This window comes from Pinus tabuliformis, chromosome 3_1, assembly GCF_031772625.1.
Source record: "Pinus tabuliformis cultivar Carrire ecotype Pingquan chromosome 3_1, CPIR1, whole genome shotgun sequence".
Lineage (NCBI taxonomy): Eukaryota > Viridiplantae > Streptophyta > Pinopsida > Pinales > Pinaceae > Pinus > Pinus tabuliformis.
The window spans coordinates 350268446-350294253 of NC_142301.1; positions in this window are offsets into that span (position 1 = coordinate 350268446).

Here is a 25808-nt window from a genome sequence, read left to right on the forward strand (position 1 = left end):
TTTACTTAGCTCCTTTTATACAATCCCATGGTGTGCAGACCATGGGTAGATCTTTATAGCTGACTTTACACTTTAAAAAATAAGGGTGGACAACTCTTTATGACTCATGACACCTTCACACTCCACGACCACAAAATGAGGAGACTTTACAACTTTATTATGAAACTTGACCCAAAACATGGGCTTTTAGCCCCAAAACTATCCTTGGGGGATCCCATTCCCAATAGACCCCCATCAAAAACATCGGGACTCCCCCTTGAGTTACTCAGTGGGCATGGAGATCTCAGCCCGAAGACCTCCCATCTCAACGTGTATGACCACATCCTCGATAGTGCACTGCGCAACTGACTGCTTCGCTTCTTCATCCATCTACTTATTCACTCCTCCTAAACTATCGACCTGAAGATTTTGTTGAGTTTCTTGTAGAGTCCCAATCTTTCTTTCAATAGAGGCCATAACCGCATAAGCCTCATCCAGCAAGGTCTTTAGTCATGCCTTTAACATTGCTTCCCTTTGTTGCACTGCATCCACCTGTTCCTTCAATTGCTTGGCCTCCTGCAGCCTTGCTGTGAGCGCGAAAGTTTGCGTTGTGCCTTTGACCTCATCATAGCATTATTGTAGCTTGTGCACTTCTGTCTCCAATTGTTTTACATGAGGGTCCTCCTGCAAGCTCGTTAGGACCTCGAATGACTATTCAAAGAGTTTTGTGCAATCCACTACTGCATTGTCAACTACAACTATTTCCTCTATGACAACGGTTGCACACTTCTCCTTTAATTCTAGCAGAGTTGAAGGCTGGGCCTTCAACTGTAATTCAGTGATTTGCAGGTTGAACTCTAACTAAACCCTTGCCATTTTTGTATGACCATCATGCACCCCTGTAGCCAGCTTGCAGATGCACACCTTGACTGGTTCTTTCTCAGGAATGGCCAACTCCAGGACCATTCGACATGCCTCCTCCACGACCTAAATTATATGCTTCTTTTGGTCAGTCACCTCCGTCATGGCGACGATGGTAGAGTCTCATTGTAGTTCCATCTGCTCATTGTTAATCCACTTCTCACTGATCACCTGTAGGGCACGGTTCTCATAGGCCCTCAACTCCATAATCACTCCATCTTGCAATAGGTGGAGTGCCTCGCTAGGGTGCACTAGCATATTCAATCCTACTCCTTTGGGGGTGCTGAAAGTGGGCTTGTCGTCTTCATTATCTGTGATCAATGCTCTATTAGGCAGCATTATCGCACTGGAGACCCTTGCGTGTAGCATCTTGGTAGCTTATGAAATGTCGATGGCAAGGCTAGTGGACCTCATGCTATCCTGTGACGCACAGGTTTGTAGCTTTTGGGGACCTGTCTGGATGGTCCCCAATATTAGTTGTTGTTGTTGGTCAAACTGTTATAGGGCCTCCGCAGTGAAATCTCACACTGTGTCTCCAATGTCATGAAATTCACCCTCTGTGAGTATGATTGGGTCCAGGGATGTCTTAGTGGCCTTGGATTTTCTCCTAGACCCTCCTTTCTATTTTTCCCTTTGATGCTTGATGTGGGTGGATGTTGGTTGTTGTTCTGCGTTGTGCTGCTCTGTTTTCTCATCCATCTCTTCCTCTACCTCAGGTGAACATCACTCGCACCTTTGTTAGAGCCCCGCTTTGTTACACCTGTTTGCTTCTCCATTTGCTGAGTGGAATTGTGCTCCACCTCAGCCTTATTAGCAACCTCCTTTTTTCTCTTTTTGGCCAGTTGCTTCATCTTGAGCTTTCCCTCCTCCTTCTTGTATTGCACGGTCGACTTGGTCCCTCCCACTGCCAAGTCTGTTGTAGTGTGGCATTCTGTCGGCCAGCGATCAAGTAATGCATCAATGGTGTCATCTGTTGCTAGGTAAGGCATGTCATACCATGTCTGCATGGGGTCCTGTTGAAGGCTCAAAAAATAGGGACTCCAACAAGGGGGATAACCACTCGATCCAGACCTTAGTGCAACTCCTTTTCCATTTGGAATAGTGGCTCCGACTGGGGATGATGGGACCAGTTTCCCAATATATTTATGATGTTTGTGCTCATGGGATGACGGTTTTCCTTTTTGGGGTTTTATGGGGTGAATACTTGTCCTAAATCTAATCTCTCTTCTAACTATCATATGCAATCTATAATAATCAAAGAAAAACATCTAACTTTAAAATTTGTCCTGGGAGTAATGTTTACATATGCGATCTAAAATGATTTCTAAAAGAGATTGATAATGAAGATCATTCAATCACAATAAGAAGAGAATCCATTTAAGAATGATTGTTTCATATAAAAATTTAGCCGAACAATATGAGAAATATATCGCATAAAGAGTCATTCACATATTCAACATAAGGAGTAAGTCATCACCATACAAAAGTGCAATAATGATAAATGAGAGTTTAAACTTTCATACATAAATAACTGGAAATGATTTATTACTTGACACACAAGTAAAAAACATTAATAGATAAAAGTACCATTTGTAATACATCCTACTCATGAGCTCCAGTAATATCAATATATCTTCAAATCACTTAACATCAACTAAGGGTAAAAAAGTGCAATTTCAGTAGCAGATGTTAAACTCAAGTAGAAAATAAATCTCGTTCCATTAATTTGATCAAAACCTCCTCAATGGGGGGTAAGATGCATGTTCTAAAGAATTTTTTTGATAAAACTCTAGACCCCTCTCTAAATGCATGAGAGGGGTTTAAATACTAATCTATGAAATCAAAAAATAAATATTACAAAAATAGATGAGGAGGTTTAGACAACCTGCCTCATTTTAAGCAAAAATAAACAAAAACAAAAATAAAATATGTCTATGACTAATCCTATATTTGATTCTTTAGATCACTAATATCCAGCATCAGTTTTAAGAGTGTCGATTGGCCGACTTCAGCTTTTAGCAGTCCTGCAAATATGGCATTGGTGAGAGCTGGCACTATCTTCTAGACGGAAGTCATCAGGCACTTCAGGGTCATCCATTCGCTGTGTGGTTTCACCAGGTACTACTAGTATTCTTCCCAGTTCAATCTGTTTACCTATTTAATTAACTCTTCCCTTTCCTCTGCTGCTTATTTCCATACTGCTTGAAGTTGCTGTGCTTTTGGAATAAAGCCAAGGGTGGTTTCTGCTACCAAATTATCCTTGTGTAGATTTTCATTTATGCATTCGGTGAAACTATTCACTACTGTCGTTGCATCTTCCACTGCCTGTTTTTCCTCACTTAGCCAAGAATCCCATTTCGCAAATAAATTCTCTTTGTGTGATTCATCAATTTTGGGCATGTTTGCACTTTTCCCTTGTTCGAATTTCTGCTAGTTTAAGAAGTATGAGACTTTCTTAGAAATTGAATCATATTCAAGTCGTAATTCCATGACTTGATTTGTAATATTATCACTCATTTCGCAGTGGGAATTCCACTGTGAAATCTTCTGGCCTAATAATTATTTCTACTGCAAGAGCTGGGAATTGAGATTAAGTGCCTCTATGACAAGCTGTCCAATTTTGGGATTATCTTTATGCAGTTCTATTATACTCTATAATTGTTCTTCTCTACTAGCTAAACTGCTTTGATGTGCCAACTACATTTGCTAAAAGTCTTACTAAAGATTTTCCAGCTGTGTTTTTGCTTATTGATTGATGCTGCTTGTTGTAACCGTTATTCCAAAAACAAAATCCTTTCTTCTTTTTCTTTAAGAAACGATTGTACCTCTATAGCCTTGTCAATAGTTGCTGAAGCGTATCTGCATGTGACCTGTGACAGCTAGTGATATTTGCTGATGGATCTATAGATGGGTCTTTCCAAAGAACATCCAAAGGTTCATCCTTGAGAGCGAGCACAGAATCCAAATTTATTTTATTTATTTTCCTTCTAACGACAGCATTATGTTGAGGGCTGTAGAATACATCTAGAGGAGGAATTTCCTCTATTCTTAGTACAATCTTAGATGAGGGAGCAATGGGAATGTGCTTTGTTTCCTGAGTGTTAACAACCCTTTCTATTACTATTTCCATGGTTTTCTCTTTTGGATTTGTTGGTGGCTCTGCGCTTTGTTTTTTTGTGTTAAGTATCTTATTACAATTTTCCCATTCTCCTTCTAGATCAATTATGGGTGGCCTTGCTTGCTTTGTAAGAGGAGTTGAGGCTTCATCTTGTTTTACAAATGAAGTATACTAATCAAGCTTTGCTGTGGACTGGGTTTTCTCTTTTAGTGACTCCTCACTCTTACTGTGTTCACTCTCTGATGTTGTTTCAGATTAATCGGCAGAATTTTCTGCTAATTCTTTTTCGAAAATTGTTTTGGATTTCTCCTCTGAATTTTCACTTATGCTTACCCAGGGAGTAGGATATCTTACTGGTTGGATGAGTAATTGGTCCAATTGGACCTTAGATAACCTTTGTTTTCTATAATTCTAAAAAATTTGGAAACCTTCTTGGACAAAAAGAATTTGTACCATATGCTACACCTCTTTGAAGGTGTATTTTTGTAGGAAAACATCATCAAGGGCATCTTTTTCATGAGTGAAAACTCCTATTTTAACCATTATGTTAAAATCTTTTACAATATCAAAGGGGTCATATTGCCTCCCCAGGAACTTGGGTAGTTGTAAAGATAATACATTATTAACTTCTTTGAAAGCATGTCCTAAGTCATGCAATGAAAATGATCTGCATGTTACAGGAAATTGAGGCCAAATGGCCTTCTTGAATCTTTCAGTATTTTGCTTATTCCTCCCTCACTGCATGTCTAATAGGCTATCTCCCTAGACATCAGCTTGTCTGGGATGTAAAAAAGGTAGCACATGGGGCAAGGAAATACTACCAAACACTCTGATATACATGAATAATTATTCCCCAAACCATCTCGCTACGGGGAGAATATCTACCTCAGCTTCCTGGGAAAACCTTGGGGCATCTCTGTTGTAGATCTTTTTATGAATCAAGAGTATAACTCCATGACAAATTTTGAAGAAATGTGGCATGAAATTTGATTCGCACATGACTTTGTGATAAATTTGAATGGAAGTGGATTTTGAACCATCCACTTCCATCCCATAACAGGAAATTTGGAAACAAAACAAACAACAACCATAACATAGGCGCTCATAAAAAATGGAGGGTAAACCCTTGAAGCAATGCTTCTTTTTCTTCTATATTCTAAAATTGAAGTGGCTAAATTATCTTATAGGATTTGGGCCCAATTCATTATTGTAGCATTGATAGCTGGATCCAGTAGGGGTAACCATTCTGAAGAAAATTTGTTGTTGTTTGGTTTACCAAACAATCTACATAACATAGCAGCAGCAAAACAGTAAGGGGAACAAAGAGAGCCAGTGGCATACATACAATTTTTATCTTTTTTGAGACTTTCCTAGTTGTTTGACCAATGCTTGGTGCATTCTACCAAGTCTTCATTCTCCTTGGTGAACTTCTCGACAAATTGCCTGTTGTAGATAGCCTGGGGCTCTAGTAGATGGTACATGAGTCTCAGGTTGTCTCGGCTAAATGATCCTATGAATTCTTGGCTTGTTGTCTTGAATTCTCCATCAGATATGTTCGTGTCATCTATAATCCACTTAAGCATGTCAGGGTAACGGAGTATCTTTGCCCTTGCAGTAATGCGGTGCAAAAATGAGCATGCAAGCTCAGTAAAAGAAGCATCAGAAGAGCCACGTCCATCCATTGTAACTGTTAGTTCCATAATTCTCAGTTGTTCCTCCTCCAAAAACTAATACATTGTTTCCCACATAGATGCCCCTACATCCCGATTACAGGTAGTGTCTGTGAACAATGGGGTCATTTCTAACTTTTCAAAAATGGGTGCCTTTCCTTTCTTCACAATTTCTTCATATGTTGTGTAATGCTTATTCTTCCTAAAAGTTGTAAGTAGAGAGAAAAATATGATAAAAATGATAGTGAATGCAGGAATAATCAATAGAAGGACAAAAAATAACATGACATAGGGTTTTTAATTCTAAATCATATCAAAAGATATCATCTTACATCAAATGGTCCTTTACACTGATCCTAATCATTCTTTTAATAAATGTCCACTAATGAACCATTATGTTAAACTTTAATGTTCATAACTTCACATCGAATGTCGGGAAGTACTCTCCTAGAACCCTGAGCCCTTTGAGTTGCGATAAAAGAAATTTTGCAATTTGCTTCACAATATCCTAGATCGCTATATTGCAAAAAAAAATTTCGTTAAAAAGTACCACCATATGAGTTGTTGCAATATGTGATTTTGCGAGATGGTATAACATTTCGCGATATTTTCTTATGCTTTATCAAGTTGCATCGCGCGTTTGAAACTACGATGTGATAAGGTTATAGGATTTTATGATCTCGCATTTTCAAGGGGTAATTTTTATAAGGGAGATATGTCGTAATTGTTTTTCGATGTGAGAATAATCTTCTTAAAGCGGGTCTTTTAAAGGCTTACTTTAATATTCACGACTTTCCATTATAAAGTTATTCTTAGGCTTTTTAAATCATGTAGTGCTTTCTATAAGAAACTTATAGTTTGGGATGTTTTATGCGCTTAAAGTATGAAAAGGTAAATTTCCATGTTTTCGCAAGTTCCACTTTGACATCTTATATTATTCCAAAAACAAGAAAGGCATGATTAAATGCTAAGATTTGATTTTTGGAAAGGTCCTCATTTATTATTGTTATTACTAACATAAATAAATTGGGAGGTTATCGATAGGCACAACAATTCGCGATTCACTTGGAAGAACCAATTATCTCTAAGTGTTTTTTGAATTTTCTAAAACTTCCAAAATAGAGAAGGTTTTGAAAATGAAACTTCATTGTACGAAATATAAGGTAAATAGTGCTATTTATTAATAACAACATCTTGTTCTAACTATCTTTATTTTGATTATCTTCTTCCCAAAGTTAGTCATTTTACGCACATAAGTCATTACTTGGTTGTAAAGATAAAAAATAAAAACATCTCTTTAGATCAGTTTTGGTGTACTCATTTGTGGTAGGTAGAGCCTCTGCTACCAGCAGGGGTTCATAGCCTCGATAGGGTTACCTATTACCCAGAAATGATCTAGTGTCTCTCTTAAGAAGAATGCAATTTTCCAAAATAAATCATCATATGCACTTACTACTTTTTATTTTCTTATTTCTCTTTTATTTCTTAAAGAACAATGTCTTGGTTTGGTGGCCAAAATTGACAGTGCCATTCACTTGATTTATAACTTAATTGAACAAGATAGCTCACGATGAGACCCCTTGTATTTTGGTTGAAACAATCTCGAGCCATTACCCAATTTTGATATTAAGTATGGCAATGTCAGTTACTTATAATCTTTATGATCATGAGAAGCTATCTCTTGATGAGACCTCTTATTCTTTAAGTTTAAAGTGTATAATTGGATTACTCCTTGAATCTTCCAAATTCCTCAAGTGGGGGGGAAGTCATTGGTTCCTTAAGGGTTCTCCTGAACAACAATTTGTAGAGTTTAAAAATAGTTTTTCCATAGAGAGTCTTTTTTTTGTTATTGATACCTTTTGTGACTGATGTAAGGAAAACTTCTTCCTAAGGTTGATTCTAACGAAAACTGGGAGAGTTGAAATAGAAGAACATATACAAATTTTCGAAATAATAGCAGTTACCCATATGTTTCATAAATGGAGATTCATTTTCATAACCACTCCCACTTATACAAGTGAAAAAAGAAAATTTAAATGAGACACTATTCTTCTCATGGAAACCAAAAGTGAACATTCTCAACCTATTTTATTATCAAAAGAAAACTTAGCTAGAACTATAATCTATCAAAAATAGAAGAGATCATCTTCTACGGAAAATATTTCTTTAGGATCTGTCCATTAATAGGTAAAGATTCCCTTTTCCCTGCTAAATCTTGTAACATGAAATTTGATGGGCCAATGAGTTCGACAATCTGGAATGGTCCAAGCCACATCCATTGGAATTTAGTATGCTTTACTTTCTCTTCATGGGCTTTATCCTATTTTAATACTAAGTCTCCAATTTGAATAATCTTCTTAAAGAGGGTCTTTTAAAGTTTTACTTTAATATTCACAACTTTCCGTTATACAGTTATTCTTAGGATTTTTAAATCATGTAGCGCTTTCTATAAGAAACTTATATTTTGTGAATTTTTATGCACTTAAAGCATGAAAAGGTAAATTTCCATGTTTTAGAAAGTTCCACTTTGACATCTTATTTTATTCTAAAAACAAGAAAGGCATGATTAAAAGCTAAGGTTTGATTTTTGGAAGGGCCCCCATTTATTAATGTTATTACTAACATAAATAAATGGAGGGGTTGTTGATAAGCACAACATGCCTTTCGTGCCTTGATGGACACATGGTGAAAATCTACCTTAAACTTTGTGTAGCCCTATTGGTTGGAAAACTCCGTAGGAGACAACCATGGTTTGCGATTGATGGCCATGCAGATGTTTATATCCACAGGACCTAGAAGATATTTCTGTCCTTGATGCACTATGCATCCTTGGTCATCCACAACGAAGCATACTTCATTGCTTCTGGTAGGTCTGGTGCAACCAAAGGGAATTGTCTATCCTTTGGCAGCTCCCATGCTATGAGCACAATAGGCAGCAAGAGCCACGCATAGTGGAACATCTTACTGACCTCTTGTGCCTCGCGGTAGTTCTCTAGGAAATCTCCTCGGAGATATCCCACCTAATTGAACTGGACTACTTAGGTGCAATGGGCTGCTAGCACGACGATAGGTGCTGACACCTGATCTGTGCGACACTTCCTCATCACCTTCCCTGCCAAAATTTGTGTAACCACCTTTGTAGTAGGGTCACTGATGCTTGATATGGCATATCTATGTGGCTTCCTCACTAGCTTAAATTTCTCTTTCATGGCCTCTACGAGGGCCTGCTTGCCACCTTTTCTACCAGACATCATGTCTAGATTTTCTCCTATGTAGGGAAACTGTGTGATCCCGTGGATCAATATGTCAGTGATGGGTATTCACTCCTCTAGCAATAGACACCCACATGCACCAAGCATAATAGCTTCTTGATGACCAATACTGCAATTGGGGTGTGGTTGTAGTGTGGCACCCATAGCAGGTTGAGAATACCTACCTTGTCTACTCCTCTAAGCCACCTCCATAGCTCTAATGTAGTCATCTCAGTGGTTATATTAACAATGCTACGCATCAGTTGCTTGGTCACCAAGTGAGGGAAATTTTCATGGTCAACCAAGTCCCAATATTTTATTTTTTACAGCGAAACCCACCCCAAGCGTGGCCCTTCAAAGACAATCTCATCCGGTAGCAGATAGGTTTACAAGGGGGCCTTGCTCCTGTCGATATCTTTTGGTACCTTGGTGTTGCCTTTGCACGAAGGGACATACTCAAGCAACTGAGTGATAGGGTTAGCACCTTATACTTCAACTTCCTACATGTCTATTACCACGTCCTCATCATCCATTGGAATGTCCTCGATTTCTTCCCCCTCCAGCACTAGCTTGATAGCTTTTCACTTTTCTTGTGTGGTGGGCTTGTCCTTCGGTCGGTTTCTTCTTGGCAATGCATGCACTGATATTCAAGGGTGTTTGCCCTTCTTGTCCTTCACACTCTCCTTGGTTGGGGTTGGCTTTGGTCTCCGTATCCTTAGTGATTTGGGGACTCCTACTAATACTTTAGCAACCTCTGGAGCAGCTTCTTCTATCTCCATAACAATTTACAGCATCGGCTCCTCTGTGGTTAGCGCTTCGGTATCCATATATTCTGTAGGTGTCGACATGAATTTTTGTAATAACTCCTGTGTCACCTTCGCAATGTCTCAAATACCGAATTGGATATTAGAGCTCCGAAGTTCTCACAGTTCATGTGCACCTAAGATCTCAACAACCCAATTCTCAAAATGCCAAGCATTTTTCACTGGGAAGCCACCTGTAAGTTATAAGGCATTTTGAATTCAAATCTAATCATTCCCCATAGATTGGGTTCATTAATGTTCGATTGGAAGTAGATTTTTAAGGATCTGACCCATAAATTTCGTCTTAAATGCCAGTCGCCCACTCCATTTCACCGCATTTCTACCGTCAAATCATGAATAATGACTTTAATGGTCACTTTCCAGCCTACCTATGTGATTTCTCCCTGGGTAGCATGGCTCGCTTCGCATTGCCTCGAACCCTGTGACACTTGCTTGCTTCACACAATCTTCCCATTGCAACTTCTAGACCCAGGTAGTGTAGTTTATAGTCCCATGCCTCCTTTCAACTACCTGGAGTGCTAAGACTGTGTTACCTTCATATAGTCACATAGTCTGACCACCAGTGTATGGCTTCAATCGATTTCCATTCACCTTTCCTGTGAAGGGATCTCCATTCAGTTTGACCAACTGAACTGTTCCTCCATCGATAATCTCCTTAATGACATAGGGCCCTAAATAGTGCATTCTAAATTTCCCTAGAAATTTATCAAACTTTCTATCATATAAAAAATATAGATAATTTCTCTTAAAGGTTTGAAACTTAATGTTTTGATCATGCCATACTTTTTCACACTGCTTTTGGACTTGTTGGTGAAATCCAACTAGAAAAATTTCTTCCTCAAGCTCAGCGAGTTGCGCGAGATTTTCTTCTAGGGCTCTATGACCCGTTATACTTGTGAGTGTCGTTATGCACATACTAGGCACAATGTATTCCATAGGCATCACTACTTCAACACCATATACAAGCCTGAAGGGTGTTTGTCCAGCCAACTTCTTGCATGTTGTCCGATAGGCCCATAGTACTATGGGTATGTGCAGGTCCCAATCAGTTTGCTAAGCATTGCAAACCTTGGATAGTGTGTTCTCCAACACTTTATTGAATGCTTCCACCATTCCGTTAGCCTATGGGTGAAAAGGCGTGATCTTCTGGTGATATACTTGAAATTCCTCCCTTAGCGCGCTGATCGTCTCCTTCAGAAAGTGCATACCGCGATCACTCATCAAAATCTTTGGACACTAAAATTGCATCAGTACATACTCAAAGAGGAACTTTGCAACAGTCACACTTATACAATCCTTTATAGGCTATGCATCTGCTCATCGAGTCAAATACTCTGTCACGGTGATAATGTGATTTGCTCCCATCCTCTTCCCTTGGGGTTGAATGGGTCTGAAAAAATCTATCTCCCATTTCACAAATGGTTGCAATGTCATCTGTGGATTCAGAGGTAGCTCATCCGTCTATGATGGCCTGCCAGTCCTTTTACACACGTCACACACTTTGCATTAAGCTTTTGAATCTTGATGGAGGGTTGGCCACCACAACCCAACACTTATGCTAATCGTATTAGAATTTTCTTCAAATATGTTGTTCTCTATTTTAATTTTTCATGTTTAAAGGTAACATGAACTCCGATTAAAAATTATTACCAATGCATTCAAAGAATAAATGCTTATCATGGAATTGCTCCAAATACTAAATCAGAAACATATTTTTTTGAGTCATTGATAACATCTACTTCACTACTCTATGTATAGACAAAGTACTCGAACAAATTTGAAATACTTGGAAAATATATTTTGATTTCATTTTTCATTCGCATGTATAAGTGTTCATAAAAATTGCACCCTGCAATAATATTATTGATACACATAACTTCAACATTAAAATACTTTGCCTAAAACAAATACCAATTTTTTTTGTATACTGACTTCTCAAGTTTTTCTAGAAAATAATATTAGATCTACAATGTTCCTCCCAACCTTTATCCTTCCTCCTGGATAAGTCCCCCAAACCTTCAATGGGTTGTAAGCCAACGACTTTATTCTCTCTATTCATTTTTTTCTCAAATACCTCTTCCCCCTCATGAGTCAAATGAAATATAAGACAAAAACTCACTTTTCAATACTTTTTTAATGCTTAGAAACTACCTCCTCCCTTATCCATTAGGTGGCAGGTAGTTACTTTTCTCATTAATGATCTCCACTCCCCAAAACTCCTATGATAATCTCACATCTATCTAGGGGACTTTGATGCAGTCTTAGCCACAAATATCCACAATATGCATACAAATGCATGCCATATTCATGTCACAGGAATTTCCAACTCATAGATAGGAAAAACTCTCTTAAATCAAGGTTTAATGTTCTTAATTAAATGCTTAAATGGAAATGTTTGATTGAGCTATCAAAGGTCTAGACCTTAATAAACCTTTAAGTGGAAACTATACGACCCTTCAATATCTTTGGTTAACTCTTATTACCCATGCATATTAACCATAATATATGTATTCCTCTTTATTTCTATTATAAATGTTATATAATAGAAATTACACGTAAACCATTTAACCCTTCATTACTTTACCATTCTGCAGATTCACATGACTTTGCACATTTACTGATGCTCAACCTGCGCTTCAAATATACACCGTTAATTTCTTCCTTCAGATCCAATGGCTATTGCATCATCTGCTCATCAACTAACCTGGACAATCTCTACCATTGATCTGCTCCATCCAATCCAACGACTGCTGCATCACCCGCTCAACTTTTGTGTGGCAAAATCTCCATTTTAGATCAATCCTACTTCATCCAACAAATATCATTCAATCTCGCGCTCCAACTAGCACGATTGATAAAATTTCAGAAGCACGTGAGAAAATTTGTTTTTTTGTGCTATGTGGCACCTCCATGTTTTGTTGCGTAAAATTTTGAAATACCACTTACAGCCTTTAGGCCACGTGAGATACCACTTCCACCTTTGGAAAATTTCCCACGTGCTCAAATAAAAACCTTCAAGGAAGACGCTTAACAAAAGTTTAGCACTTAATCTTAGTATTAAACCTTAATGCGAACATGTAGTTTACTCTCCACCATTCCTCTTCTGTCGTTGTTATCCGTCGATTTGGTGGATCCAATAGTTTCTGTGCTTTGCTATTTGATACTTTCCATGGTATTGATCTTCTATTTGACTCCCTCCTAAGCTTAATTATTGTCCATCATTGAAACTATTTAACCTCCATTTTTTTTTGTACATTGTCTTGACACTATGTCCTTCTCGATTTCGTTTGCACACACATATCTTATGCAAAAACACTTTGTTTATAAATAATTACAATTTAATCACATATGTACTATACACAGGTTTGAAATCAAATTTCTATATTTGTAAACAAGTATTTACACAGTTTCTTCTCTCAGGCCTGATTTCCAATATCTTTTGCCTTTGTTTCTCTATTTGTCTGTAGGCTTGCAATCAAACTCCTCTAATTCCCAACTTTCTAACAAACTAACTCTCTTTATGCCTTTTAGGCTTACATTTATACAAAAGGTTATGTAACCCATTTCAGTTCAGATCCTTAATCTCCTCATCAAGTCCTAAAATCTTTCAATGATCCTTTGGGGATCTCAACAACTCAACTAAATCCTAAGGATTATCTTTAATCCCCAAAATCATGAAACCAATTCCTAATCTAATATTTACAATATTTCAAAATCTCTCAATCCTTACTAATCACTCATCATCACTCATCTTCTCCTACATTTGAGAACATTTACAATATTCCTCACAATATCTAATTAATTCCTATTCTTAATATCTCTCATAAACTTACTTAAAATCTTTAATAATTACATTATTTAATAATTAGGAAACCAACTTCCTTAAAACACAAGACCCCATATGTCTACTAAAATACAATGATATTTCTAAGTTGAATGCTCCTAGATCAGACTCCCAAGGTTGAAAACATTCATGATCTTCAGATCATGTGTTCTTATATGTTGATAGAAAAACCTCCAGGGTCCCAAAACCTTAGTTTGTAACTGCCCAAATGCCTTGCACCTTTGTTGTTGCTATATATTTGTTGCCTTCTAGTTCATCTTCCTCTATTCAATTAGTTTCAAATTCTGATTGATCACTCCTCCTGCTGTCATTTTCCTCAATCTGGACTGTGTCATCATCAACTGCCATAATTCTTTAATCTAATCTCCAACAAATCCTTGGGCTAGTACATACTTTGCCATTGCATCTAACTACATGTTGTCCATTCATATTTAAACTGTTGATTACTTTCTTCAACTTTTTCTACTTCAGCTTCTGTTATTACTCTTGAGATTTCTCCAGATACTTTTGTAGATATTGCTTCCACCCAAACTTCCTAAATATCCTTGAAGATATCTCCCTATGCAACATGTAATTACTTCTCCTTGTATGCAAATTTACATTCCAATTATTTAATGTTTTCATTCCCTGGGCTAAGTACTATCATGGAATCTTCCTTCCCCTCCTTCATTTGACTATGCTCATGTGCCAAATATTTTTTTGTCTTTGCAGCAGTATCCTCATCACAACCTACAATAATACACCAATTGTTAGAATTAAAAATATAAGGCTGGATTGCCTTTTCCTTCTCTAGAAACATCTCAATTTGATGTTCTGAGTTTTCCTCTAACTCCTTTATCATCATGTCAGTATGCTGATTTAAATTCTCAAAAGAATTCACGAGACTATCATCTAGTCTCTCTTCCACACCACCTGCTTCAATGATGTCTTCCTGATCTTTTCTACTGTAGTGAACTTTATCATTCTCATTCATCTCTAATTTTACAACCTGAACACTTACTCTTTGGTTTTCTAGCATTTTCTCTAAAAACCTTAACACATGCCATAAATTTTCCATCACACTTGGGATTTCTCCTAAAAGCTCCATACAATCCTCACTATCTTCTTCTTTGTCACAAGTATAATTTCTCGGTTACAGTACTTCTTCATTCTCGATTAGAATAAAATTCTAATCCTCCATCTTTGTGATAGTTTTAGATGTCTGTCCATCACTCTTCCTCTGGCCATTTAAGAAAATCAATTTCCATTTGTCCTTTCCAATAACGAATTCCTTATCGTAATAGATAATTGTCTCATCTCTACTGAAGATATTTCGTTCGCCAAGCTCTTTTTGATGTAATAACTCAACTTTATCTTCATTTGAAAGATAGTCATCATCATACTTTGCTTGCCAATTTTGAGCTTCACTCAAGACAGTTCCATAGGATGTTTTGTCTTTTGTAATACCTGCATTCACACAAAACTTGTCAGTTTTAAAACCACAAGACCTCATGATCTCACTTGATGATTCAATCACCAAGTCCTCCAGTTGCTCCAAGTCCTCTACATGACTCATAAATTTTTTGATGGTCTTATGTCCAATATCCTCAAGTCCTTCACTTGGTTGCTTGATATCCTTCTCTACTTCTTCCTGCTTTTAGCCATCATCATGAGTCAAAATTCCTCTACTTCCAGTCGTGGCAATATGCTGAAAAGTAAAACTTGTTCTCAACTATGTATAGGCATTTACATGAGACCTATCTATCTCATCTTCTTTCATAACATAATTTAGATTCTTCCTATCTTCTTCCTCCTTTACGACAATATCAACAAATTGTCCTCTTTCACATGTTTCACCTGGAAACATACACAAATTATCAAATTTAAAATCATGTGACCTATTGGCCTCACTTGAAGCTTCATTCTTCAAGTCCTCCTCCAAATACTCATTTATTCTAAGTAATTCTTCCTTCAGTCGAGCATTCTTCATTTTCCCTTTCCTCTTATGTAGTTTATGCGACCTAATATTTCTTCTCACAAGAAAACCACACCTCTAGTCTTCCTCATTCCTTTGTAACAGTTCCATCAGTATTTCAAGATGGACTATTATCGCAGTCTTCTCCCCCTTATATTATTCATCATTCATCTATCTCAATATGCGATTTGCTTTGGCATCTTCTTTCTTCACTTTATGGATTTTCTCTGAACCACTACAATGACTATCAGTAGTCATTTTCTCATTTAACTCTATGAGTTCTTTACCCACTCACTATGAGCTGCACAAGTCTCTACAACAACAAGTACTCCTTGCTACATGATACCTCACTAAGCTTCTCTCCTCTAATATCAGTGTTTTGGCATCTCTTTGGTTCTCTCCTCTGGAACCATATGAGCACTCCATGCTCTAGACTTTAACTCATGTGCACTTTTGAGAACACAAATTCCCTCTTGTATTTCAAACTCAAATGAGATACTAGGTCTTGGCCACCCTCTCTTAGAAACCCTCATTGGATTCCTTCATCACTGCTCTTCAGGGTGTGATCTTCTTGTTGAGATGCTTCACTAATTACTGTTACCTACATATCAATGTATTTAAAACAAAGATAATTCCATGATTTCAAAAGCTTGTTGTTCCCAAATTTCTATGGCCACTTTAAAATTCTTCTGCTTAGCTTCCTTCCAAAAACACTCATGTCCTCTCTGTCTAATCTTCAAGTTTACTGCCACTATTTTTTCCCAATCTTTCATTCAATTTGTTCTTTAGAACACATACAACTTTCCTTGTCTGTTTACTTCTATCAATCTTTACTCTCTCTCTAACCTGCAAAACTCAAACTAGAGTTAAATAAAACAACACCTGTATGATTTCACAAGCACTCTCCATCCACTCTTCACATTCGAGTGAATCTTCATTTTCCTCAAGAAAATAAACATCATTATGCTTTCTTTATGCTTCTCCGATCTCTTCTTAAGAGTATCAGTTACTCTCATCTTAGGTCATGCCTTCTACTTATTAGATTCAAATAACCTAATCTCCTTTTTCGTTCGCAATCACACTTGCATTCTACACAATTCTGCTTGAATTAAAAAGAGCTTTAAGCATGCTCTGATATGAAATGATGCAGCCTAAGCCGCACATATCCACAGTATGCATATAAATTCATGTCATAATCATGTCCCAGGAATTTGATCTCATACATAGGAAAAAATCTCTTAGATCAAGGTTTAATTTTCTTAATTAAATGCTTAAGCAGAAAGGTTTGATTTAGCTATCCAAGGTCTAAACCTTGATAAACCATTGAGCGGAAACTATACGACCCTTCAATACATTTGGTTAACTCTTATTACCCATGCATATTAACCATAATATATGTATTCTTCTTTATTTCTATTATAAATCTTGTATAATATAAATTACACATAAACCATTTAACCCTTTATTATTTTACCATTCTATCAATTACATGACTTTGCACATTACCGATGCTCAACCTGCACTTCAAATCTGCACCGTTGATTTCTTCCTTTAGATCCAACCGCAATCACGTCGTCTACTCATCAACTAACCTGGATGATCTCTACCATTGATCTGCTCCATCTGATCCAACGATTTTTGCATCATGCGCTCAAATCTCCACTGTAGATCAATCCTACTTGATTGAACGTATGTCACGCAATCACATGCTCAAACTAGCACGACCGATAAAATTTTGGAAGCATGCAAAAAAAGGTGTTTTGTTGTGCTATGTGGTGCCTCCATGTTTTATTGCATAGAATTTTGAAATACCACTTACAACCTTTAGGCCATGCGAGATACCACTTCCACCTTTGGAAAACTGCCCACGTGCTAAAACAAAACCTTTAAGGAAGATGCTTAACCAAAGGTTTAACACTTAATCTTAGTATTAACCCTTAATTCTAACACATTGTTTACTCTTTGTCATTCCTCTTCTGTCATTGTTATCCTTCGATCTGGCCAATCCAAAATTTCCATGCTCTATTGTTTGATACTTTCTACGTCATTGATCTTTTTCTTTACTCCTTCCCGAGCTTAATTATAGTCCATCATTGAAACCGTTTAACCTCCAATTTTCTATGCATGTTTTCTCGGCGCCCTATCCTTCTCTATTTCATTTGCACACACATATCTTACCAAAAAACACTTTCTTTATAAATTATTACAATTTAATCACATATGTATTGTACATAGGTTTGAAATTCAATTTGTATATTCATAATAAGGTATTTACATAGTTTCTTCTCTCAGGCCTGATTTCCAATATCAGTGGCCTCTGTTTCCCTATCTGCCTGTAGGCTTACAATCAAACTCCTCTAATTCCCAACTCTCTAACTAACTAACTCTCTCTATGCCTTTTAGGCTTACATTTATACAAAAGGTTCTGTAACCCATTTCTAATTAGATCCTTAATCTGCTCATCAAGTCTTATAATCTTTCAATGATCCCTTAGGGATCTCACCAACTCAACTAAATCCTAAGGATTCTCTTTAATCCAAAAAATCATGAAACCAATTCCTAATATAATATTTGCAATATTTCAAAATCTCTCAATCCTCACTAATCACTCATCATCACTCATGTTCTCCTACATTTGAGAACATTTACAATATTCCTCCCAATATCTAATTAATTCCTATTCTTAATATATCTCATAAACTTACCTAAAAACCTTAATAATCACATTAATTTAATACTCAAGAAACCAACTTCCTTAAAACATAAGACACCCTATGTCTACTAAAATACAATGAGATTTTTTAGGCGAATGCTCCTACATCATTGTTATTGATCAATTAATTTTCCATATTTAATAATACGATCCCTAGACTAGATTCCTAGGTCTTACATTATCCAAGGTTGAATAAATCCAATCATTTTCTTGCATCCCATAACTTATCTTTAGCCATTTATAGCCACAACATTTTTTCCATATTTTAATTAATAACTTAAGAATATATTTACATAAAGTAACTATCAAAAACAAAATAATTTATGTTACTAAGCCAGTTTCATTTGAGTCTTAATATCACAACATCATCAAACCTTACGTATACTAATTCAAAAATAATACTAAGTTAGGGTATATCACACTTTATGGCCTAGCCAAGTCCTTTTTTCTTCTTAACAGAATATTTGTGTGATCCTATAATTTTCCCCTATAATTTCCTTTGGACATTCACTTTTCTAGTCAAATTTTTTTATGACACATCCATGTCCTTCTAGCTTCAAATGTGAATGTATCAGTTTTCTTTGGTTAAATTCCTTTATGACACAACCATATTTTTTTATGGCTTTAGGATATGATTTGCCCTGATCTTGTAAAGGCATCAACCCTCCCTGCAAACAAGGGATGCATTCTACATCATGTCAAGCTTTTATCTGAAACGTACAAGTTTCAATCCCTACAGAGGCTTGGTAGGAATGTCTACAATTTACTTATCTATGTATATTTACTAGAGCTCCACTACTCCTCTTTACATGACGCCTGAGATGAAGTGACCTAATTAAGGAGTCAACCAAGAAGATTTTGAAGTCACATTTCTTCACAACTTGTGACACAAGTTGCAATATACTATGATCCTATTGTACTGAGAAGGAAAGAATTTATGCTTCCTACTAAACCAAGAAATCATAATTGATCCCAAGATGAAGCAAAACCCGTAAGTTCTCTTTATGTCCTTTTCACTCCTAGCATAATATGAATCTGTATATCCTATAACCTCACTTCAACACCTAAGAGATATCTCAAATGACATCAATTGTACCATAGAGTTACATCAACCATGCTTAGCAGCAGACCAATGTATTATCCTTGAATCAACCACATACTAGCCCACGATGTCCATTACAAAGAGAATATCGGGCTTGGTGTTAACCAGGTATATAAAGGATCCAATAAATTTCATGTACATTATGAGATACAGCAAAAATAAATCTCCAATCCTAATAAACAATTTATTTGTGCATAATCCTTCATTTCAATTTCCAAGGACAATGCCTTCTAATACTAGTGAAGGTATTTATGTGGTAGTCCTAGATGCTTTCTCTAGTATGGAATCAAATACTCTTTTCACTGTTACTACCTTTTTCACATAAGAAATTCCTTCGACTATTTTTTATCTATATTTCATGTAAGGAAGTCATCTTTCTATTTGAAATGGTGTCCTCAAATAAGATACATCGTTCCTAGAGTCCTCTCTTTGTGCATGTTGACAATATCAACCCATGACATCCTCTAAGAAAGTTTCTCCTTCCACTCTGCGTGAGGTCTTCTCCCTTGAAATTGGAAGCTTCCTATCATCAGGAATAATCATGAATATCTTAATAATATATACAATATATTCCTTTCAATTTCCAACCACTCGGTTGAGTCTGTGCTCGAGCTCTTAGGATTATTTATCACAACATTAGAGTGAAACTATCCCTGTTATCTACTCCCTGTAACTATGACATTCGTCCTACCACAATCTTTCCTTATACTTCTTGATGATACAACCTAAGTAATGGTAGACTTATTTCCAATGGACCTAATTATTGGAAACTAGATCACTACTTAGAGGGGGGGTGAACCAGTAGTGACGACACTTATAAACATTTTCTCCAATTAATTATTCCTTAACCATGCATAAATTGAAACAAATAATCATATATTAGGGAATCAACATAAACCATAAACCATGAAATCAATCAACACAATGAACACAAACATTTCTGGTGGAAAACCCTCTCCAGAGAAAAAAGACCACCATCTGCTACCGCGTTGCTCAAATTATATTATGTCAAATAATTATTTACCTATATATATATATATATATGGCTATTATCAAATGGAGATCATTTCTCATACGGATCTACATACTACCATCTACTAAAAGGTGCCATGATCAACGATCCTCACCTAGTTACTCCTGAACTATCAATCAACTCTATATAATTTAATCTATTGGAAGCCATGACAATCAACAAGCCTTGCCCAAATTCTACTGAACTATCCACCAACCATTGGATCATGGGGGATTCACTCAATGAACCTTTTACATATCACATGCATTCATGGCATACTAAACAATACGCCTAATTTGACTACATATTGGAAAATACCTCTAAATTTACATTATTTAACCCCCTACCAATACCAACCCAATAAAACTTCCCAATTTAAAAAACCCCTACGTTCACTAGATATTGTAGGTATCCATTTTTCCATTAACATTTTTATACCCCTTTATATTTTTTCATTAACTTTGAGCTCCATATTTTATACCTGACAATATAAAAATACTTTACCCCTAATAGATGCTCAATATATTATGTCATTTTTTCCTCAATATATATCCCAAAAAATGAACCCATGTGGTATGGTATTCCCCCCTTGTGAAGTCTCCATGCATTGGATTGAAAAAACCTACCAACATACATTGAATTCATCGAAGTCCTTAAAACTCCTCTCCTCTATGTCGTTATCGTTTCATACATTTTCAGACTGGAACTAAGAACTACTCAACATGAGCACTAGAATTACATCACATCAAGGAACAATGTCAAATTCAAACATATCCAAAATTGTATCACAAAATCTCCAAACACTGCTTAAAGTAATATTATCAACATATCAACCAAATCCCTCTCTACAACAAATAAAATTGCTCACAACTAAATGTTGCAGTCAGACAATAACCTTGAGAATATACTAGGAGAAAATACTCTCCAAATACACATGAAATCAAACTCTAAGTCACCTCCTCATTTGTTGCACAAAATATTAAATGAAACATACTTAAACAAACTACTACAACACCTGCAAACTACTACAATACAACTCACATAGCTTGCACACTCTTCTACACTCTCACACTCACTCTATACACAAGAGAATCAACCATACTATCATTGAGATTACTGCAATATATAGAAGAGTGAAGGTGCTCAAATCAATAATTACCAAGATTTACTAAGCTCCACAATCTTTGTTCACATGCTTGTTTTGATATAGATTCAACTCATTGATTGATCATGAAACTAAGTCCACTTTCCTTTTTATATTTTCAATGCTAATCACTTTCTAGAAGCTCCCTAACCTTTTCTTACCTTTAGATAAAACATTCTAAACAAGACGAGTCTGAAAAACCATTAATTAACCTAAACAATGTGAGGAATTTAGGTAAAATCAACTCCAGGTGACATACGCTACTCTTGTGAAGGAAAATTGCATATGTATGATATTCCTATGAAGGAAAGTAGCATATCAACCCTAAAATCCTAGTTTCCAACTTGTTTTGGACACCACTTTGGAGTCAATTTCTAGGAGTAAGTTGGCGATATCATGACACACATCTAAGCCTGTATAACATGTATGCAATTGATAATATATGCCAATAACATGTGCAACAAGTCAATGACATGTAGTCCCTAGTCTGCAAAACTCCTCATTGAGACCAACACCTACAACTCCTCAAGAAGCCAAAACAACTTGTCCAAACACCTCTAGAACATGTAGAGAAAACACCAACACCTGTGATGACATCATCAAGTCATCCAAATTCCTCCAACATTGATAGAGGCACCTCCAACACATACAACCACATCTCAACACATGGAAACAACTCCAATTCTTCCAACACATGTAGAAGCATATGCAACAGTTGTAGTAGCAATCCAACCACTTGTAGCAGCATCATCTCTAACATATGTGGCAAATCAAACATCAATGTATGATAATCCATCATATCATACAGTTCATCCATCTCTTCTCAACCTTCTATTCCTACACTAGGTCATTTCATAAACATGTTGACATCAGTGCCAACTAACAAGACCATCAAGTTGAACAATGCAACAACCAAACACTTAGCACACAACTTGAGGTAGAGATAGGCATATGATGAACAACACCAAGACCCTATTAACATTAGTGCCACCAAAATAATGATAACAAACTCCCTCTTTGGCATTAATGTGAGGCTCAAACCAAAATATGAGGACGATCTTTATACACTCCCCAAAAACTGAAGCTCCAACTCTGAATTTGATCTATATCAAAATTCTAGCCCCCTTTGACATCAATGGAAAAGGGTCGTACCAACATGGAATAACAAGTCCAATAATGTCATATGAGAATAGGACTCCCATGTCATACTCAACACCATGCAGATGCAAACCAAGAAGTTTCTCATGTAAGATAAACATGTGAAATGAAGAAGCTCTGTTGCTAGAAAATCTCTAGCTAGTTCCATGCAATTCTAAAAACTGAACATTCTCCCTTTAAGGACATAATGAATATGCAATACTACACTCTTCCTGCTACAATAATGCTCCTTGCCAAATGCAAGAGACTATCCTCATGAACCATGGCTCCAACTAACTCTGAGCAATGACATACAAAGAAGTACAATACATATACAATGATTGATGGAGAAAAAATATGGTTGTGACAAGTACATAGGAATGACATATGACTCCTCTACACTTATCATAAACCAAGACTTATATGGACACAAGCTTACATCATGAACCCATTGTAGTGGGGCTACATCAAAGATATACAAAATAATACATGACTTGGATTTCCATTGACCCATACATAGCTAATGACAAGTGATACTAGATACCATGGGTCTCTTCATGAGTAATGCACCCAAAGATGACACAAAGATAGTACATGACTTCTATAACTGCACAAAATGGTTCTCTCCTCCATACATGCCCAGAACATGAAATAACATGAGTAGATGGAAATAATGAACAACAAAATATGATCCATATAGTAGCAGCAATAATAATATAATACATGGCATGTGCATCAAATTCAATGCCTCGATGAGCAATGACATAGGATCTATACATGGAAACAACAATAGAAGAACTAGCAATATCATGTGCTAGTGTATGGCCACTCAAAAACTTGACCATCACCATCCCAAGAATGAATATCCTACAACATGATCATGAATACCACTAGCAATTGCCACCATGCTCCATATCTGCATCAATAACAAAATCATAGAGAAACAACAAATACATCTTATCATCATCATGAGGCTCATCAAATATCAACATAATATATCATCAACTCCAACCACGAGGAGTATATCACCAAGAAGCAACAACAGCATTAGGAGCATATGAACCAATATATATAATCTCTCCTATATATGGTCATATATCCAAGAAATTCTAGGAAACAGCAACAATAGCATAAGAGTTGGAAATGTAGCACCATCAACAACACAAACTCTTCACATCCTCAACATAGGTGAACAACACATCATCAGTGATGTGCAAGAAAAATAATTGAGAAGCAAATACATCGGAAGCAACATAAGATCCAACAATAAAGTATTGTGATCAATGCATAATTTCATCCTCTCCATAAATGCACAATATCTCATCGATCAGCATGCATCGAAATATCATGAGCAACAAAAATCATCCTTCTTATCTTATCCATCTAAAATCACGTGAGAGGCAACATGATACATCTAAAAATCATGAGAAATAAAGTGCACAATCTAGATGAGCCAACTGTAACACATCATCTTATATTCCATGGAAACTATGCATGCGTCAAAACACATGGAATAAATATCATCTAGTGTATGATCATGATCAATTATTAACTATGTCATGTAAAACATATGATTTTGTTGTTGTATGTCAGCAACAACAAAACTTCTTTCCTACAACACACTCATGACAAGTAAGAACACTAAAATTCATCCATTGTGAGCATGATGCAAGAATTCTCCAAATCCATTTGGAAGCACAAATGCTCCCATTGAATGTGTGATCCTCCATCACACCTAGACAATACACATAAAAACAACTACATGGTTGTCATGGCATCAATAATATTAATAGTAACCCAACATGAAACTACTACAAAACAAAGAAAAATGCATATATGGCATATTTGAATGATGAAAAGTTGAAAGTAAGAATAGATTATAAATGAAAATCAATACCTCAAACATATTGAACTCCCCCTGAACACATGCATCTCTAAAAATGAAAATTTTTCTTCATTAACTCATCAAGATATGGTTTCAAAACCAAGAATCTACATGCAACTCATGATGCAACTATATTCTGCCCCTTAGACCAAGCAGGCCTTAGGTTTTGGTGGGAGCTCCTTGCTACTATTTTTTCCTCCAAAATTTCATCTACTAATCCTTCTTCTTGTGGAGTTGGTCTTGCATATCCTTCTCTCTTTGGTTCAATCTCCTGTAACACATGGGTAGTTTGTAATCCTTGGCATTATGGCCAATATTGTCACACAAAAAACATCTAATGTGACTAGGGAATAGGGGAATAGGTTGATGTCTTCTATTGATATGATTTCTATTCCTTGCATATACCTTGCTGCCAATAGCCCTATGGCCAAAATAACTGCATGAGAAATAATAACCATAAAATGGATTATTATACATGAATGATTGATATCGTCTTTCCATGCATGCTTGATATTGCATCTCCTTTTGTTGTTTCTTTTGATGAGAGGGTTTGATCGCTCCATTACTAGGCATTGTTGCTATGTGTCCACAAACTCTACAATTGTAACATTTTCCAACTCTATTCTTCTTCTTTCGCCTGCTTATCTTATTCTTCTACTTCTTGCATGGATGGTGATTTCTCTAATAATTTTCCATTTTCTTGCTACCACTATTTGCTCCAACGTTTTCAGATTTAGTTGTAGATGTTTGAGCACTAGATCTGAGTTGCTCTAATTCTTTCCTTACAAAAATTACTTCAACCTTCAATTTTCGGCATTCATCCTGTAACTCCTTATACTACTTCCATGTTCCATTTTCAATTTTTATTCCATATTCTAGATAAATTTTTAGCTCTAATTTTTTTTTTTTTTGAATGCGCACTCATTTTCATCAAACATTTGCAACAACATCCATTGATATATATTTTTAGCCATGAGTTTTTGAATTTCTTCATCTACTTCCATTATCTTTGATTTCTCTTGAATGTTGATGCTTAATATTTCACTATTATAACTAGTGCCTTAATCTTCCTCTTGTGAGGAGGATTGATTTGATATTGTAATAAAAGTATAATTCTTTGCATTTTTATTCATTTCTAGAATATGCAATTTTCTTCCAAGATGCAAGCCTTGCAACCTGTCTAACATTTCTTATGTAGTATCACAATACTTCACATACATTCTATAATATTTTGAAATACTATCCAAAATAATA